The 19552-nt window shown below is 36.5% G+C and overlaps 1 long non-coding RNA gene across 2 annotated transcripts in view; it reads left to right on the top strand.

Annotated features, from left to right (window-relative positions):
• Positions 1-1881: 1881 nt before the first annotated feature.
• LOC107674735 (uncharacterized) overlaps positions 1882-19552 on the top strand; it is a 21449-nt gene continuing 3778 nt past the window's right edge. Inside the window, exons 1-3 of one of the 2 annotated variants that reach the window (XR_001632529.1) lie at positions 1882-4387; positions 5058-5081; positions 5583-5657. This is a non-coding gene — a long non-coding RNA (uncharacterized LOC107674735). Of the gene's footprint in view, positions 4388-5057; positions 5082-5582; positions 5658-6378; positions 6382-19552 lie in introns of those variants that run through there. The other variant, XR_001632530.1, reaches the window with a different exon arrangement.

Below are 19552 nucleotides of genomic sequence, written 5' to 3'. Positions count from 1 at the left end.
CAAAAAGCTCAAGTTGGTATGATGTTATATGAGCGAGATAACACACCGTGGGTTGACTCTTGCCCATCAGTTTTATATGCTCAAATGAGTATCTGTAATAATAAAAAGTTGAACATAATCGTAAACCATTATCTCCTTTTATGTTCCACAGAATAAATAAATGAATGCAGATTTGTATGACTTGAGGATGAGTAAATCTTAAAAGAAATTTTAATTTTGCGTGAACTATCCCTTTAACTTGTTGTGGAAGCTATTATGAGGATAAGATCTGCCAACATATAGCATCTGTTACATGTCCAAGAACTGCTGTCATATGATGTAATGTTTATAGACAAAGTGATAAATATTGATGGCTGTGTTGAAGGAAGTAGAAGCTCAGAGATCTGCGGACGTTATTTTTTTTTAATTGGGAGGTGTTGAGAAGACCTCTCTGAAGTGGTGCTGTCAGTGCGCATCAGATGAGTTGAGATTTTGATGAATGTACAAAAATCTCTATAGCTTGCCCTTCAATCCAAATGAAGCTTGCGCATTTGTTGTCAGGGGCATCATACAGCCTTTTTTTTTTTTTTGGAGGCACCAGTGGTAGTCTTGGGTAAGATCAAACCAGTGTTATTTCAGTATTATTTATATACTGTTGTAGTATTTATTCATTTTGCTTTCTTTTTATAATGTCAGTTTTCAATTTAATTTTGAGTTAAGTAATTTTTATATGTTTTGTCATTTTTGTTTTTTATATTTTTTATTTCTTCATTTTTATTTCAGTTGTAGTAATTTTTTAGTACTTATTTCATTTAATTTCTCAAATTTTATGCCATTTTAAATTTCTATTTCATTTAATTTTTTTCATCTAATATATATTTTATTTCAACAAAAACATTTTTTAATTGTTTTAGTTTATTTTCAGTTTAGTTTAATTTTAACAGTAACACGTATTAAATGTGACAAAAAAAACCCATGAAAAAATAAAGGTTTTATTATAAAAGAGCGTAGTCAACACAGGCAGGGTCAAACACCAGTAAGCGACATCAATAGGGGCAAGGCAAAAGAGTATTCCAAAAAATTGTAAAGGTCAGGGCAGACAGCAAACGATCAGAAATACAAAGAAAAAAAGGCCAAGGTCAAGACACAGGCAATGCAAGGCAAAATAAGGAAGCGCTTAGAATTGTGGCTACAGAAAACAATACTTCGCACTGTGTGTATGTAAGCGTGCGACTTAAATCCTCCTGATGGAAAACAGGTGAGTCTTTAATCAGTTCCTAGGTATGGGATAATGGGAAATGGAGTCCGGTATGAAAAGGTGATGGAGACTTCTGGTGGCGAGTGGGAGGAATGAGAGGGACCGGATGCTGATGAGCAAAGAGAAATTACGATGCTTTGGGATACTGGCTTGATGCAATCTTTTGTGGTGGAGAATAAGTTGCAGTTTTCTGATGAAACTTCGTGTAGCTCCAGTGTAATTGTACAAGGTATTGAGATGGGATGTGTAAAAGTGCCTTTGCATAATGTGCATTTGCAAAGTGACTTGTGTACTGGGTTTGTTCGAGTTGCAGTTTGTACTTCGCTTCATGTGAAAGGGGTAGATTTCATATTGGGAAATGACTTGGCTGGAGGGAAAGTTATGCCCTTGTTGGAGGTTTTGGACAAACCAGAAGTTTGTGTGACAAATGAGGTTGGTGAAACTTACCCTCATGTCTTTCCCATGTGCGCAGTTACCCGTGCGCAGTTGCGAAACTTGAAAGAGGTGGAGTTGAACGACTCATTCTTTCCTGCTGTAGTTAATGGAGAGAAAGAACTTGATTTTGAAGTTCCTAAACAAAAGAAAATGGAACAATTTCAAGAAATGCTGACTGATTCAGACTCGCTGATTTCAAAAGTGTCATGAGAGAAACTCTTTTCTGCACAAAAAGAGGATGAAACTCTCACCACCGCTTTTAACTCAGTTATCTCTTCTGATCTGGCTAAGGGTAAGCAGAATGCTTATTTTATTGACAATGGCTTGTTGCTTCGAAAATGGTGTGCATCACCAAAGCAAGATTCTGATTGGGATGTTTCTTATCAGATTGTGGTTCCTGTACTATATCGACCACATGTGCTATGTTTAGCGCATGATTATCCACTTTCAGGACATCTTGGAGTTAGGAAAACTTATAGTCGGATCTTAAAGCATTTTTTTTTGGCCAGGACTGAAAAAGGATGTCGTTTTCTATTGTCTTTCTTGTCACACATGTCAAGTTGTGGGAAAACCAAACCAGGTTATTCCACCTGTTCCACTGAAACCAATCCCTGTGCTAGGAGATCTGTTTGAACACGTATTAGTAGACTTTGTTGGCCCTTTGCCAAAAACGAAAAGTGGTAATCAATTTTTACTTACTGTGATGTGCTTATCTACTAGGTTTCCAGAGGCGATTCCTCTAAGAAAAATTCCGACACCGAGCATTGTGAAAGCACTTGTGAGATTTTTCTCGACATTTGGTTTGCCTAAAATTGTGCAAAGTGACCAAGGTACACATTTTATGGCCAATGTATTTAAGCAGGTAATGAAAACCCCTATCGATTACCCATCGCACGTCTAGCGCCTATCATCCGGAGAGTCAAGGTGTGCTGGAAAGATTTCACCAGACACTGAAATCTATGAAAATCTATGAAATCTATGCGAAAGTACTGTCTAGAGACAGGTAATGATTGGGACGAGGGAATACCTTTGTTGATGTTTGCTGTAAGAGAAAGTGTGCTGGAATCTCTTGGATTCAGCCCTGCTGAACTGGTATTTGGGCACCAGGTATGTGGTCCTTTGAAGGTTTTAAAAGACAACATTTTGGAAAATGATGTCAGTGCAAAAACAAATTTACTGAACTATGTGACAAAATTCCGAGAACACTTGAATAAAGTTTGTTCGTTAGCTAAAGAATCTCTCGCTAATGCACAACAAGGAATGAAACGTAACTTTGACAGAAAGGCTGTTACGCGCTCTTTTATGCCTGGAGACTCTGTTCTCGTATGTTTACCAGTCCCCGGATCTTCACTTTCTGCTCGTTTCTTTGGTCCTTATGAGGTGAAAGAGAAAATTAACGAAACAAACTATGTGATCTGTACTCCTGACAGAAAATGGAAGATGCGTATCTGTCATGTGAACATGTTGAAATTATATCATGTTAGAGTTCAACCTGAGACAAACGCTGTTAAAGCTGTCAAATCTCCAGTTATTTCAGTTGCAGCCATGACAGAGATGATGCCTGTAACTGATTTACGTAAATGATGATCTGAAGATGATGGAGTAATTTTTAGAAATATTCCTCAAGCTACTGTGAGATTGACGAATTCTGAAATTTTAAAAGATCTTAGCTCGTATTTTAAAAACTTGAATGAAAACCAGAAAAATGATCTTATTCAGCTTTTTTCAGATTTTGAATGCTTGTTTAAGGATGTGCCAACACTGACAAATGTTTTGCACCATGACATTGATGTTAAAGATGCTCGACTGATTAAACAACATGCGTACAGAGTTAATCATTTGAAGCATTTGGTAATAGGTCAGGAAGTTGACTATTTATTGGAAAATGGTCTCGCAAAAGCAAGCTGTAGTCCTTGGAGTTCACCATGCATTTTAGTTCCAAAACCAGGTGGTTCTTTTAGATTCTGCACTGATTTTAGGAAAGTGAATGCAGTCACTGTGCCTGACAGCTATCCACTTCCTTGAATGGAAGATTGTGTCAATAACGTTGGTTTTGCACAGTTTGTAAGTAAGTTAGACATGCTAAAAGGCTATTGGCACTCCCGATTCATTTCTGCAGTACACTGCGATGGCTTTTGGGCTCAGAAATGCACCGGCCACGTTTCAAAGGCTTGTTAATATGAATTTAACTGATTAACTGATGCCAAATTGTAGTGCCTATTTGGATGATTTGGTGGTTTATTCCAAAGATTGGAGTGAACATATTAAGTCACTTCGAATGGTATTTGAGCGCTTGGCAAAAGCCTTATTAACACTTAATTTAGCCAAGTGTGAATTTGGTCAAGCGACGGTAACCTATCTTGGAAAAGAGGTGGGGCACGGTCAAGTTCGTCCAGTTAAAGCTAAAGTGATGGCTATTTCAGATTTCCCTGTTCCTAATACTCAACGAGAACTTCAAAGATTTTTGGGAATGGTTGGATACTATCGAAGTTTTTGTAGGAATTTTTCATCTGTGGTTAGTCCTCTCACTTCTTTGTTAAGCCCTTCGAAATCTTTTGTGTGGAATGCTGAGCGTCAGTATGCGTTCGAAAGTGTGAAAGCTTTTGTGCAATTCACCTGTTTTCCATGCTCCTAACTATGAACGTTCTTTTCAGCTTGAAGTGGATGCTAGTAATGTTGGAGCTGGAGCTGTTCTTCTGCAGGAAGACGAAAAAGGTATTTTTCACGAAAGTTTAACAAAAACCAGTTAAACTATTCTACGGTCGAGAAAGAAACTCTAGCTTTAATACTTGCTTTACAACACTTTGAAGTTTATGTTGGTTCTAGCATACTTCCAGTTGTTGTGTACTCCAATCACAGTCCGTTAGTGTTTCTGTCTAAAATGTACAATCAAAATCAAAGATTGACTCGGTGGTCTTTATTGCTCCAGTGTTATAATATTGAGATTAGACATAAAAAGGGCGCTAATAATGTGTTTGCGGACGCTCTTTCTAGAGTATAAACTTTTTTTTTTTTTTACAAAAAGTTTAATTTTAAGTGGGGGATTGTTACGGTCTGCGACCTTTTGTGCTGTACATTTGTTATTTCTTTTTGTCTCTTTTCTGTTCTCACTCTCATGCTCTTAGGTACTGCCTTCCTTGGATTCTATTTGCTATCTTTGCTGTCATTCATCATTAATTATGACAACAGTTTTCCTCCGTCAATCACGCTCTCGTCTGAGAGGTTTAAAAGGAGAACATCAGAGGGAAGAAGGGTGTGTGACATTTTGTATTGTGACTGTTGTGTGCACTCATGGAATGTGTTTGTGTTACGCTCTTGGGTTTTAACGGCTGGCTATGCTGCTGTGTGATCTGATGTCTTTGTCATCTCGCCGCTGGTTTGGAAGACAAGGAAGGAGTGGAAGAATTTAGTAAGTCACGTGGCCTACATACCTGCACCTAGGGATCTTGCATGTATTAGACACACTAGTTTAGTTGTGTGCACTTTTCTTGTATGTTTTGTTTTTGTATATTCAGTGTAGTTCATGACGCTTTTGCGTTGAAGACTTTTACTTTCCTTTTCTTTAATAGTTTAGGAGTTTTGGGATTTAGTTAGTTAGTTAGTGGGATTTGTCTTTTCTTTTATGATGTAAGCACCACTTTAACTTCCCTTCTTTTCCTTTGTCTTGTTTGTTTAGCTTGTTGTTCCTTGGGGGCAATAAATCTTTCTTGTAGTGCAGTTTCGCGTCATGTGTTCCATTGCCACTCATTTCCCTGGCTTTTTTCTTTAGTATGTCAATTTAATGTTACCTCTTTTAATCCCTAGACAAAATTCACATCAGAGACTTAACATATACTGTAGATATGCTTTAATCTCTTAACTGTTCATTTGAAGGTCTAAACATGTGAATCAATTTCCTATCACGTTTCAGGAATGCTGAGTGGAAAGAAGCCATAATGAATGACCAAACAGGGGAAGCATGCAGTTACAAATATGATAGACAGCCATATAGAACAATAAAATTCATATGCCACTTATAAACATGATTTTCAAGTGGTTGTAAAAGCTAAAGAGAACCAAATAAAGTCTTTTAAGGAACAATATATTGTTATGCTTGTTAAAATAATAGGGAAAATCTTCAAAGTCAAGCTGGATATATGGATTATTTTTCAATGGCAGTGACTGCAAACAATTTTGGTTATGAACTTTGTATATCTGAACTTAGAGTTCTGTGCAAATTGTTCCTCAACACAATCCAATTGGATGAAGTACTGTTAGTGTGATTTATAATTTTAAATATACAATTTTAAATGATGTCAGAGATTGAGATTTGGATTCAGAACAGTGGAACCCGTTACTAAACCTCCTTTAATTGGACCCTGACTGAGGAGCTGATACCTCCATCAGAATCATGTCCATCAGGGTCTCAGTTTCATACAGTTCTTTAATTTAGTGGCTCACTTGTCAAGTCTTAAATCTGTTTCACATCCTGCATCTGTATGTGAAAGCAAAAAAGCAGCATAGCTGCAACATCTGCACATTTTCAAACATTTTTGTCACTCTATACACGTAACATGGTATAACATGGTTTCATTGAATATTGCCTTTTGATATTTACTTCAAGAGGAGGACAATATTTACAAATAAATGTTAATTAATTTAGAAAGCTAAACCCATGCAGCTTTAAACTGCTGAAATGATCTAGATATAATTACTCTAGTGAAAAGGAAGTACGCCTCAGCATGCTTTAAAAAAAGAGTACTTATTATGGAAATAATATAATTTAAAGGAATATTGTAAATTAACTTAATTGTAAACTGAATGTAATGTTAATTAAATGCATTTAGCTGAAGCAGTACTTGTTTTGACCCACTAAAGTAGGACTGAAGTACAACTTTATATGTAAGTGCATAATTACTTATATTGTTTTTGAAAAAATGCTTAAAGTGTACTGCCAAATGTACTGACTTGAAACTAAAGTATACATTAATGTCTTTTATATTGAAACTTGTATGTCATGTATTTACATTAATTTGTAATTACACATTTATGAAATTGCAATTTTTAACTTTTAATATGACATTATTAAAATTGCCCTTTGTAAATATATATATATATATATATATATATAAGAGAGAAACGCACTCTATATATATATATAAGAGCGAAACGTACTCCTGAAAGTGTACTCTCTTTAAGTACACATAAGTAGCCCTTTATTTCATTATATTATTTGTAAGTATGATGTTTTAAAAATATACTTTTAAGATTTGAAGTACACTACAGGTGCACATTCAGTACAGTTAAGTGCATTTCTTTTTTAATTTCAAACCCCACATGAAAGCATGTATTTATTTCAGCAAGTTACATCATTCACACAGTAACAGACACACAAATGCTTTCTATTCGACTTCCACGACTTCTATTAGGGGAAGTCGTGGCCTAATGGTTAGAGAGTCGGACTCGTAACCCAAAGGTTGCGAGTTCAAGTCTCAGGTCTGGCAGGAATTGTAGGTGGGGGGATTGAATGTACAGCGCTCTCTTCCACCTTCAGTACCACGACTGAGGTGCCCTTGAGCAAGGCACTGAACCCCCAACTGCTCCCTGGGTGCCGCAGCATAAATGGCTGCCCACTGCTCTGGGTGTGTGTTCATGGTGTGTGTGTTCACTGCTGTGTGTGTGCACTTAGGATGGGTTAAATGCAGAGCACTAATTCCTAGTATGGGTAACCATACTTGACCACATGTCACGTCACTTATTCAGTAAATCTGCCAGAATTTAGGTGGATTAAAGGGTGGATAGTACACCATAAAAAAACAGTCCTCATCATAGAAGACATTTTGAAGAATGTTTCAACTGTTTTCATCAATCCGTTCCAAAAGTTTCAAGCTCCAAAAAGGACATAAAGGCTTAGTAAAAGAATCAAGACTTCTTTGCCTGGTTTCACCAAGACAGGGCTTCGGTTAAGCCAAAATTGGGCCACAGTTCAATGAGGACATTTAAGTATCTTTTATAAACGTACCTTAGAAAAAAAAAACATTACTGGTGAACATCTTGAGACAAATCAATAACACTGACATATTTTATGATATGTCAGTGCAAGTTTCTTTTAGTTAAAACAGTCCAGACATGCATTTTAATCTGAGACTAGTTTTAAGCCTTGTCTGTGAAACTGGGGGCTTAAGTCGTATGATCACTTTCTACAGAGCAAAATGTATACAGAGCCCAAATCACATCAGCGACACATCAATAACATTTTTCTTTTGGCACTCTGCTTACTTGTACTATGTGCACTTGTTAATATGGGTGCCTAAAGATACACACCATTTATGTGCTGCCAACTCGTGATGTGTGAAGCAATTGCTTTTTTTTTAAAGTCTTTGTTTCTAAACTTGTTGTAGGCTATAAAGAAGGGTTGTAAATTGCAAACAGTGTTTTATCTCTGATTTGCTCTAGCGAGATCTGAGAGCCTGTTGACCTGTTGGATTTGGAAGCATGCAGCACTTTAATTAGGGAGTCTCGCGCATTTAGACTGGACAATGAGCATGAATCATTGCGTGGATCTCACCCAACTCGTAGACTAGAAAGCTTTGCTCTCTCTGCCCACTCTCTCTCCCTTTAAACACAACTCATCACAACAGATAAAAGAGAAAAGCGAATCCTATCCCTTAAATTCTATCACACGGACCACATGCCTCATTTTTGTTAAACAGGCAGTTAAGATGCCCTTGTCTCCCTTGTGAATACAGGGTTATCTACTTAGCTAGCTCTGCAACCTGATGCACAGAGACCCAAACACTCTCAAATGTCTTCAGAGTTTTTATTGGCTATATTGTGCAATATGTTCTGCAAAATTGTTGTACACTAGTGTTCTTTTTGAGTTGGATGGTGACCATGTGATAAAACAGCAAGGTTTAGGCTCTGGCCACCCTCTGTGACAATGTGCCCATCTCATATCGAGCTGTGAGCTGATAAAGCCAAACATACAGCAGTGAGAGATGTTTATTTCACTTTAATTGAGGGAAATCAAGTTGAGGTGATAATTAGGTGCTCAATCACCTTTTCTATTTTAGTAGGGAAGAGAGCAATGGAATGAAATCATTGTGGCATTAGCCCATACAAAACGTCTCAGGTTACTTGTGTAACCATGGTTTCATGGCTGTCGCCGGCCAACGAGTTGGTGTTTTTTCAATGTATGCTTCAGACACGGGTCACGACGAGGCGTTCCCCAATTTCCTTATTCCTTTTCACCACAGGCTTGTCTTTGAAAATGAAATGAAAGAGAAATAAAAAAGAACTTTTATGCTACAACATTTCTAAACCTAATGTTGTGTTTTATTCCACTCACTAGTTCTCTATGTTGTGAATCTGTAAGTTAAAATGTAAAAACGGTGCAAGTTGAATGATATCATATGATTGTATGAATTGGGTTATCAAGTTGTCAAGACAGAATGCCGGCTCAAGAAGCTCAAAATATTTGGGGAATTTTTAGGGAGCGAATGTTTCAGTCCACCGGAATGATTTTGGTAATTGGACAGCCTGAGAAATGATTGCCTGGGCAGCCCAGGTATCTGGTTAAAAGGGAAAGTTTACCTAAAAAAGAAACTTCTGTCATCATTTACTCACCCTCCTGTCGTTCCAAACCTGCATAACTTGTTTTTTCCTTCTGTGGAACAGAAAATAAGATATTTTGAAGAAACCGTTTTGATGACAGAGAAATTTCTCTAAATATTTTCTTTTATGTTCCACAGAAGAAAGAAAGTTATACAGGACTGGAACAACACGAGGGAGAGTAAATGATGGCAGAAGTTCCATTTTTGGTGAACTATCACTTCAACATTAGTTAACATTAACTAGCCTGTAGAAACCTCTGTTGAGATTGCTGCAGCAAGTCCTGTATCCATTGTAACTTCTATAATTAGTGGATCCCACTTTAGGATTGTGGATATATGTATAAATTCTATCTGGGATTTGGGAAATAAACACATTTTTTAAATATATATTTTTTCATATATTATGGTCTGATGTCAGAACTCATGATAAGCCCAAATGTTTTGCTAAAAATAGGACATATTTCTTGAAAATACAATTTTTATCAATGTGATTTTATTTCCAGAACCATATTGTAGTGCTCGGCAAACATCAGCCCAGTACTGGATTGCCCATCTAATTCTGACCCCATGTTTAATTTATCATTCTGGCCTTTTAAAGTAGTCTCTACCCAGTCAACCTGATGCATGCTTCCCTTATCTTCCCACCCCATTTCATTTTAGCGTGCAGATGGAGAGTGTCACTGAAAATAAAATGGATTACTGTTCAAGAGCTTGTACTGTCAGTCTTCAATCAGTTTCTAATACCTGACTTGAAAGATATTTACAACAACAGTCTATCTCCATTTCGCTAACAGCAGTGCTTCACTTTTGAAGGTAGGAATTATTTTCAAAGCGAGGGAAGATAGTTTTGCACAGAAATCTTTGCATTGTGCATGGGTGACTTGAGAGAGCTCTATTAGTCATGCACCAAAAGGAGAAAAAAGTCTACTAATGAGTCTGGAACGACTTTCATCACCCTCCCGTATCTGTATTCCAGCAACCATGACACACAACTACTAACTCACAGTGCTTCACTCCACGCTGGCCATTTCCATCCAAGAAATGCCATAGGTGTGGTAGAGTCATGGTGACATTTTGGGGAAAAAAAATCATAATTACTTCTAAAAACCTACTTGAAGTTAATTGCTGGTCCCCTTACAACTGCATTTTGCTGTCAAGTTTAATATGCAAATTTGTTATAAAGATGGACTGATTAGTACTGATTTTTTAAGTTGTGTTGCTCAGTAGAGCAGTTTTCTTGGAGACAGGAGTATTGACAGTGCTAATTAAAGCATTCAAATCTTTAGACCTTTATCAGGATTCCATAGCAAATGTATCCATTTACTGAAACATATCAATTCAGTGCGTCTTCCACACAACAAAGCTTCCTTATTAGTGTGAATTTATAGTGTGTTCTATATTGCTGTACAATCACTAGAAAAAAAAATCACTATTATAATAATGCTTTTTTGTGACTTTTTATTTGTTGTAACTTTTAATTACATGTTTTGCAATTTTCAGATTTTTTATTTTATTTAAATTTTTATTATTATAAATTTTTAATTTTTTTTTTTACTATGTAACAGTGTTGTTTTCTGGAACACTATTATTGTCATACTGACTGGGAGAAAATTCATAAATGAAATACTGACTACATTATACACCAACAAAATAATTTTGAAAGATTAGATCAGGTGGAAATTGCATCTTAAACTTGGCATACAACTGAAATTGTGATCATCTTTTCTTCCATTTCGTGACCTACATCCAAGCAAAACGAATAAGAAGAAAAAAAAATGTAAGGCAGGAATTTGTTTTGTCAGTAAGGAATTGACTGAATAGTTGCGTTATTGAGGTTTGCTAATTGCTTTGTGCACACATAAGTAATTTATAATAAACAGTGCAATATTCCAAATAAATAAATAAATGAATATAAAAAATAACATAAATAATTAATAGCATCTGTTAATTTTGATTTTACTGTAACTTTATGGTAAGAATGACCTTTTACCAATTTTTGTAATGTAAGTTCCTAGCAGGCAAAATTTCTCATTTTCATTTGGCAAAAATCTGAATACAGTATTTTATTGTAAGAAATCACTGTTAAATAGTGTAAAATCCTGGCAATTTTTGTAGCATAACTGCGCATTACATCTCATTCAAGTTAACATGCATGAGCAAATGGACTTGCAGTGAAAGGAAGCTACAATTAAACAGCTCTTTTATTGGATTTCATAGCCTCTGTGATACGACAAACAGTGTGTTTAATCCTGCTGTGTGGTCTCTGTAATCTTGCAGAGCCGTTGGTTGGCCGTCCCGGAGGAACAGGAGAAACATGTCACGGAGGAGCGGGGAAGGAGTGACAGCCCCCAGGGAGCCACACGCTCAGCCAGGGCCATTCGGCAGCTATCTGACACAGACAGTCTGTCAGAGATGTTCTTCTGCAAAAGTGCCCAGCTCTCCAGACTACAGCTGGACCTGCCTCTCTATCTGGAAACATAATGTTTGAAAGTTTCCTCTCCACTGAGAACTCGGCTACCGTGCTGAAATTATCTAGGAAGATGTACTGTGACATTTTCACTTAACAAACGTGCACGAGGAGGAAAAGTTGGGTTTGACAGCTAAAAGAGCGGGCATGCTGCGGATTTTCATAAATTATTTTCATCTCGCTATTTTATTTGATGAATGCTGAAAGGCAGTTGAGCTAAGACCAATTATACTCCACAAAATCTTCGGAGGCAGGGAAGTTAATTGAAGCAGAGAAACTTTGGAAAGTCATTAATAATGGACAGACAGGCTTTTTGATTAGTGTATGAAAGTACTAATATGAAAGAAGAGGAAACTTGGACCCTCATTATAACTCTTGCAAAGACAGATCCGAAAGAGAAACTCAGCTTTTTTTTTGTTTTTTTTAGACTTTGTTGCATTGATCGTTCTGTTGTTGGTGATGAAGGACAGGTGGTCAAGGCTGAATGGATAGCTCTCAGTATGGGAGGCCAGCTTTGGCTTCAGGCTCCTGACAATCAGTTGATCGATAGGATTTGTCAGTAGTGTTTGTTCTCACAACCTTGTGAACTGCGTAGGCAGCATTTGTGTGCATCATAGTTACCAGTTCTAAGGTTTAAAAAGTTCAGTTTTAAGTTATAGTTAAAGTTATAGGTTTTCAAACATTCTATGTATCCTTTTTTTCTGAATCAGCACATGGTTTAACTAAATTAAAGTTATTTTTAACCAACTCAGGCCCACTGGAAAAACATGGCTGTGGCGACATATCTGCAAAATAACATTAGCTTCTTGCACATTTCACAACACTTTCAAAGTGAAATGTCCAGTGGGTAGCACTAACAGAGCACTCTGTTTTATCTGAAACAGTTGAATGTGTATCTGGTAACATTTAAAATGTTGGAATCATTGGTATTGTGGCAGTTTGGTAATGAAATGTCCAGTGAGTGGCACTAAAAGTTTAATGTTAAAAATAACGTACCACCTTCACTAAACCCTAACCTAAAATGATAGTGTTAACAAAGCAAACGTGAGATAAAAATGCATTTGCTGAAGCAGCCGGGCCATGTTTAGCTCATTTCTACAAGTCTTTGAGCTGTTTTATCATTACTCGTACCTGAGTGCTCCAAACTGCAAGTGTAGCACTGTACCAGGTGAGCTACTGAGCAAGTTTACTACATTAGAAAAGGCATATCGAGCTGGTAATGTGATGCAAACATCAAAATGCATTATTCATAACATATTGTGCAAGTAACTGTGCAGAAATAAGTCTTAATAAGTATTTGTTAATCTGCCTCTGTAATCATAATTAATGTGAAAAGGAATCGAAGTTCACTCGTATAACACATTTAGGCAGTAATTTTTAGTCATGCTAGTACAGCTCCTACCTAATTGAACAGGGAGATACTGGCATCTTAAAGGGGTCATATGATGCGATTTCAAGTTTTCCTTTCTCTTTGGAGTGTTACAAGCTGATTGTGCATAGATAAGGTCCCTGAAGTTGCAAAGACTAAAGTCTCAAAACCAAAGAGATATTCTTTATCAAAGTTAAGACTCTGCCACGCCCCCCTAAAACGTCTCGTTCTAACACGCCCCCACATATCTACCTCACTATGTGGAAATATTTGCGTAATGCCGCCCAAATGTTCATGCAAAGAAAGAAGGCGTGGTTTCAGTAACCGCAGTTAGTGTTGAAGCAGCCATGTCAGGGAGACGCTGTGTGTTTCTAGACGAAAGCAAAAGCACTTTATTTGGCCTTCCGAAAGTAGATGCATTTAGGAATCTTTAAGATTGCTTACAACAGAACAGCAATGCATTTTATGGACGACCGTTTCGTGAACCTAGGAGAGGAGGTAATTCTGACTTTGCTATGACAATCTGGCGCTTCTGAATCAGCTACTGTTTTGTTATTAGTTTAAGTATTTGCTATTAACTGTTCAAATGTGGAGTTTTGCGCATCGTGTGTGTGTGCACAAGAAATAGCCGTGGTTCTTGAGTCTTGCGGTGTTCGGCCAATCACAATGTACTGGGTCAGCTGGCCAATCAGAGCAGACTGCGCTTGTCGGAAGGAGGGACTTTGTAGAAAATGAAGCGTTTGACAGGCGGGGCATAGAAGACCTACAATAATAAAAAATTAAAGCATGTCAACATATTTTGTTACACCAAATACACAAAATAATGATCTTTAAAAAAGCATCATATGACCCCTTTAAAAAATACTTAAAAACCTGCATTTAAGTATTTTTCAGTATTTTTTTTTTGAAACAACAAAGTGATGAATTGTATTATAAATGTGGTTTCTTACTCTCAGATAATGTTAAAAGCGGTATATTTCAGGTTGGTACAGCTGATGCACATTTGCATCATTGAGCAAAGGCTGAGTGCGAGTCTCACAACACCAACCACGGCTATTTCTTGGCAGCTGCAAGAACTGTTGTAAAGACCAGGTGGTGATTTTGCTGATTGCATTTTTTATTTGGAGGTCCGTCAAATTAATTCTTTATCGTCTATTTTTTTTATACTAAAATAAATTTTATATACCATCATTTTCATTTCTATAACGTGTGAACATATCTCCTATCATATTCTACAACAAAAACAATCGGAGCTCCTCCACTAGTTTTATTTTGATTTCCCGAATCCGCTACTAGCTTATAGCCCGTTAGCATCGCCAGCGCAGTTACCTCTAATCTGACATTGCTGACAATCTATTTACACATTATCATTGTTTTACTCTCTATTTACTTGCTCTAATGGTGGATAATGCTGCACTCTGTGCAGCTGGAGCTGGAGGCCATGGAGAAGCAGATTCACGACCTACTGGTGAAGCAGGCCCAACTGCGAGAGCGGAGAGCTATGCTGGAAACATCCCAGGCTGACACTCACAAGTCCGAGGTAAGTTTACAGCATGGTGTTAACACTCCCACCACCACTACTCCATATGTTTCTCTGCACAGGCCCCATGCACCCAGGACGCGATCTTCCCTGGTCTCCTTTACTCCAGCACCGGGACACCACGGACCCTGGGTGCACCAGCAGCGGAAGACGCGAGCCAGGCCCCGGACGAGGGCCTCTCTCCCTCCGCCGCATCTAGTCCTTGAGATCTCCACCCGGAACCGCTTAGCTCCCCTTCGTGAGATGGAACATGACACTAAAGGGTGCCAAGAGCATCGGAGCTGTCATGCTTCACGCGGGGGTGAACAACATCAAGCTGTGGCAGATGGAGATTCTGAAGAGGGACTTCAGGAGCCTGACCGAGAAAGTACGCAGCACATCGCCCGTGTATAGACAAGGACATGAAAGCTTCAGTAGACGGTTTGCACTAAATGAATGGTTATTCGTGGTGTAAAGAACAGAAACTGCTATTTGTTAATAATTGGAATCTTTTCTGGGAGCGACCTAGGCTTTTTCGTGCTGATGGCCAGCACCCCAGCAGATTTGGAGCAGATCTCCTGTCAGACAACATCTCCAGGATGAATACACTCTACTGTATATGACCAAAAAGTCAAATCTCAAATATCTGCTATGATGGCTTTTGTTATACCCAGTTAAATGATACCATATGGACAACACCTTGACATAGTCACCACTGATAAGCTACTCCTAAATGTAATGTAGAAACTTTCATTTTCTGTTAAGCTGCTTTGCATTGACTTGTATCATTTAAAGCGCTTTACAAATAAATGTGAATTGAAGTGAATTGAATTTAATATTGAGCTTTCCAGTTTCTTTTATTTATTGTAATACAAGTGGCTCTTCTCAGTTCAGTCTTACAGACCCATGCAGTCATAACTCAATTCTGACTGCTTAGTTATTGTATTTTACTTGAATGAATGTCTTAGAAAATGACAGTCTGTGAACCACAATACTTTATAATATAAACTCCATCCATCCTGACAGGACTCAAAGAGTAATGGTCCAGTTGGTTTCCTAGTGAAACATAAAGGTCTGGGACCTGTAATGTGTGTGTATTGGGCAGTATGTCTACAAGCCTGAACACTGAGGAAAAATGAAAACACCAACAGCCATGGTACTGCTGCAAATGCCAGTGGTAGAGCCCTGGGGGCACTTGTTGGCAATTACCCTTATCTAAATGACCATGAAACAAAATAAACAATAAACGACACTTTAGAATCATTGCACATTTATTCTTCATGCTACCTTCTGTGCTGAATGGAGGTTTGTATTTTATTCATATCGCTCTAATCTTGGGGAAAAGGAAAAAGCAGCATTATTGTTTGCAATCACAGCTGAAATGGAGCAATTATTTGAAGAGGTTATCACCGCTGCCCTAGTCTTAAGCACATATGGTGAACAATTCACATATACAGTTGTGTGCTCGGCAACAGCGAAAAGTCCAGGAATAAAATCGTTTTCTCTTTAAGGACTTGTTTATGACCTGTCATCTTTACTGTGCACAGACACTTACATATTTTTACCAGGGCAACACTGCTGGTAAATTTTGATGAGTAAATTTGTGAAAAGTCTTTTAATGACATCGGAAGATGGAAAACCTATTGCTGTAAATAAGGATGCATACTTCATTCTTACTAAATATCAGCTATATTTAATCACTTTTTAATATTGCTGCTAATAAGAAGGAGGTAAGAAATTAGGTAAGCAAGGAGACTCAAAGGGGGAAATTCACTAAAATTGAATTGTACCTCTTGATAGTGTAATTTATTTGCATTTAAGGAATTATGCAAATCAGATTACAACACTGCAAACATACCCAAAAATCTGTGCTGAGTGCAATGCATATGATAAACTCATTTTGTAAGTCAGTTTTGTAGATAGAATGTAGAGGATCTAGCAGACTGCTGAGACTCTAATATACTTTATATATATATATATATATATATACAGTGGTGTGAAAAAGTGTTGGCCCCCTTCCTGATTTCTTATTTTTTTGCATGTTTGTCACACTTTAATGTTTCAGATCATCAAACAAATTTAAATATTAGTCAAAGATAACACAAGTGAACACAACATGCAGTTTTTAAATGAAGGTTTTTATTATTAAAGGAAAACAAAATCCAAAACTACATGGCCCTGTGTGAAAAAGTGTTTGCCCCCTAAACCTAATAACTGGTTGGGCCACCCTTAGCAAGCAACAACTGCAATCAAGCGTTTGCGATAACTTGCAATCTTTCTTATGGTGGAGTCATGAACACTGACCTTAACTGAGGCAAGTGAGGCCTGCAGTTCTTTGGATGTCATTGTGGGGTCTTTTGTGACCCTTTGGATGAGTCGTCGCTGTGCTCATGATCTGAAACATTAAAGTGTGACAAACATGCAAAAAAATAAGAAATCAGGAAGGGGGCCAACACTTTTTCACACCACTGTATATATATATATATATATATTTAAATAAATTCTGCTATAAAATCGAAATAAAAATATAATAATAATTATCAACATATTTATTATTTATTTGAAAAGTGTTTCCTTAGAAGTAATCATTTTTTTAAAATCTTAATCGAGTTTGTTTATTTATTTATTTATTTATAAGAATCTGTGAATTACTGTACATACACATACACTGATTAAATTATGTTGTTTTGTCACCTTTCAAGCTTAATTATTGGACTACAATTGAGTCAGTTATAAAATAGTGGGTGGGTCAATATGAGATTGGAATGAAAAACTGAAGTGCAACAAGGTACAATATGTGATATGAGAAGTTAAGCAGACAAAGATAGAAAAAAAGAAAGGCAAGTCCATATGTTAGTAGGTGGTGTCACCACAAATCCGCATTAGAATCGTGTGATTTTCTTTTATATCTGTTCATAACGCTGCCAAACACATTAAAATAACTGCAGGGTTCAGTGGGTGCAAATCATCTTTATTGACAATAATAAAACACATTATGGTGAAAGTAGGAACCAAAGCATCTGTTTAATATGCTGTTGATATTTTATGGCAACATATTCAATGCTATTGTATTATGATTTATATACTATTATAGTATTTTTTAATATGTTAAATTAGCTTTTTATATTTTCAGTTTTCATTGTAATTTTATTATAATTTTTAGAAATTATATCTGCTTTTGTCTTTTTATATTATTATTTCAGTGTTAATCATTTTAGAACTTTACATTTATTAAAGTAAATGATTTAAAATAAATTTACATTTATTTTATTTCAGCTCTTTGCCAAGGAAACACTTCAAATCTTTAAGTTTTTATGAAAGTACATTTTTATGTTTCATATCAGCTTTATTTAAATGAATAAAAAATAGTTTTAGTTTTGGATAACAATACCAGCACTAAACAGATAGCAGATATAGATGCAAAAACACAGTTTGTCTCAAAATTGTTGTTTTCTTTTTCTGGTTGTTATACCTGGTAGACTTTTTGACAACATGTCACATCATTAATAATGGTAATCTAGAATGGCTACCGGATGTCTTTGACCAGTGGGTCTGTTGCCGCATTGACAAAGAACCTGTTATTTAATTGGGCAGAAAGGAATAGAAGATTAAACATCTCAGGGCTAAACACTAAAACTGATATTTATGATTCAATTTGTAGAGGACCTATAGTGTACTGTGTGTCTGTTTGCCAGTGAGTAGCTGCGTTACATTTTTTGAAAGCCTTGTTTTGATAAACGCCATATGTCTCCTGAGGCATAGATTACCGGACGCTAGCAAAAATTCCATTTAAATCGATAGATTAAAATAATGACTATGTTTATGGCATTGTGTGATATGTTTTTTGGTGACATTTGCGATTAATAATGCAGTGACTGAACTCCCTGTATTCATTGTTTTACTGATTTAATAATTCATGGTCTTTGGCTTTTGGATGCCCAGTGGGGCGACCGCTGTGTGTGCAGCTTTGAGAAGCTAAGTGCCTTATTAATAACACAGGTGATGGACTCCCTGCTTTTAATGAGCCTCACTGTCAGCCTGAACTTTATAGATTAGCTCAAGCCAGGTCTCTAAGGACTTCAGCAACATACTCACAAGATTGTTTTCTACTCTTAAGGGTGCTCACAGTCCCGCTTCTAATTGAGATGAATAAAAGAATGCATATGCGATGCATAAAAGCACTTCTTAAAATTGTTTACAATAACACCTACTGTATGTATCAAGTGTAATGAAAAATAATGAACCTTAATAATTTCTAACATCAGGCCTTTGCTTGTCACTAGACCATTACTGTTTTACAAAGCAAATTGTGACGATTTGCATAAAACAAGCATCTCCGTCATCTGACATCAAAGTACCCTATAAAACACATACAAAAATTAAGTTGTAAATAAATGATTATAATAAAGAAAAGACAATTTCAGTCTTTCTACTTCAAAATGTCATGTTCAATTCAGTGTGTTAATTATTTACTAGGAATGTCTGAATGTTTTTCAATGTGATTACTCCATAATGCAAGAACAATGATGCTATAGACTGTGATCATTTAACATTTATTGCTGAAAACCACACTATGAAAAGTGGTAACCTACAATTGTTGCCTTGTAGAGATTTTTCTTACCTCATTTAACCCATAACAATTAGCTTTGTTGGTATAAATTAATCTATGTACAGTAGTTGGTTCTGTAATGTTACATTTTTGACCAGTTAATTTAGATGTTACTTTTTATTTTATTTTAGTTAGTTCATTAGAATATTGATTGTTTAATTCACTACTGTAAAAGTACGGGGTTAGTAACATTATTGATTATTTATTTATTAAATGAATTAATACTTTTATTCAGCAGGGATGAATACTTTTACATTGTTACGAAATATATTTTTAATAAATTCTGCTCTTTTTCACAGAAAAAATCATTCTGAAAAAAAAAAA

This window comes from Sinocyclocheilus anshuiensis, unplaced genomic scaffold (assembly GCF_001515605.1).
Source record: "Sinocyclocheilus anshuiensis isolate Anshui unplaced genomic scaffold, SAMN03320099.WGS_v1.1 scaffold152, whole genome shotgun sequence".
Lineage (NCBI taxonomy): Eukaryota > Metazoa > Chordata > Actinopteri > Cypriniformes > Cyprinidae > Sinocyclocheilus > Sinocyclocheilus anshuiensis.
The sequence above is the reverse complement of the archived record's forward strand: the minus strand, read 5'-3'. Positions and strand labels throughout refer to the sequence as shown.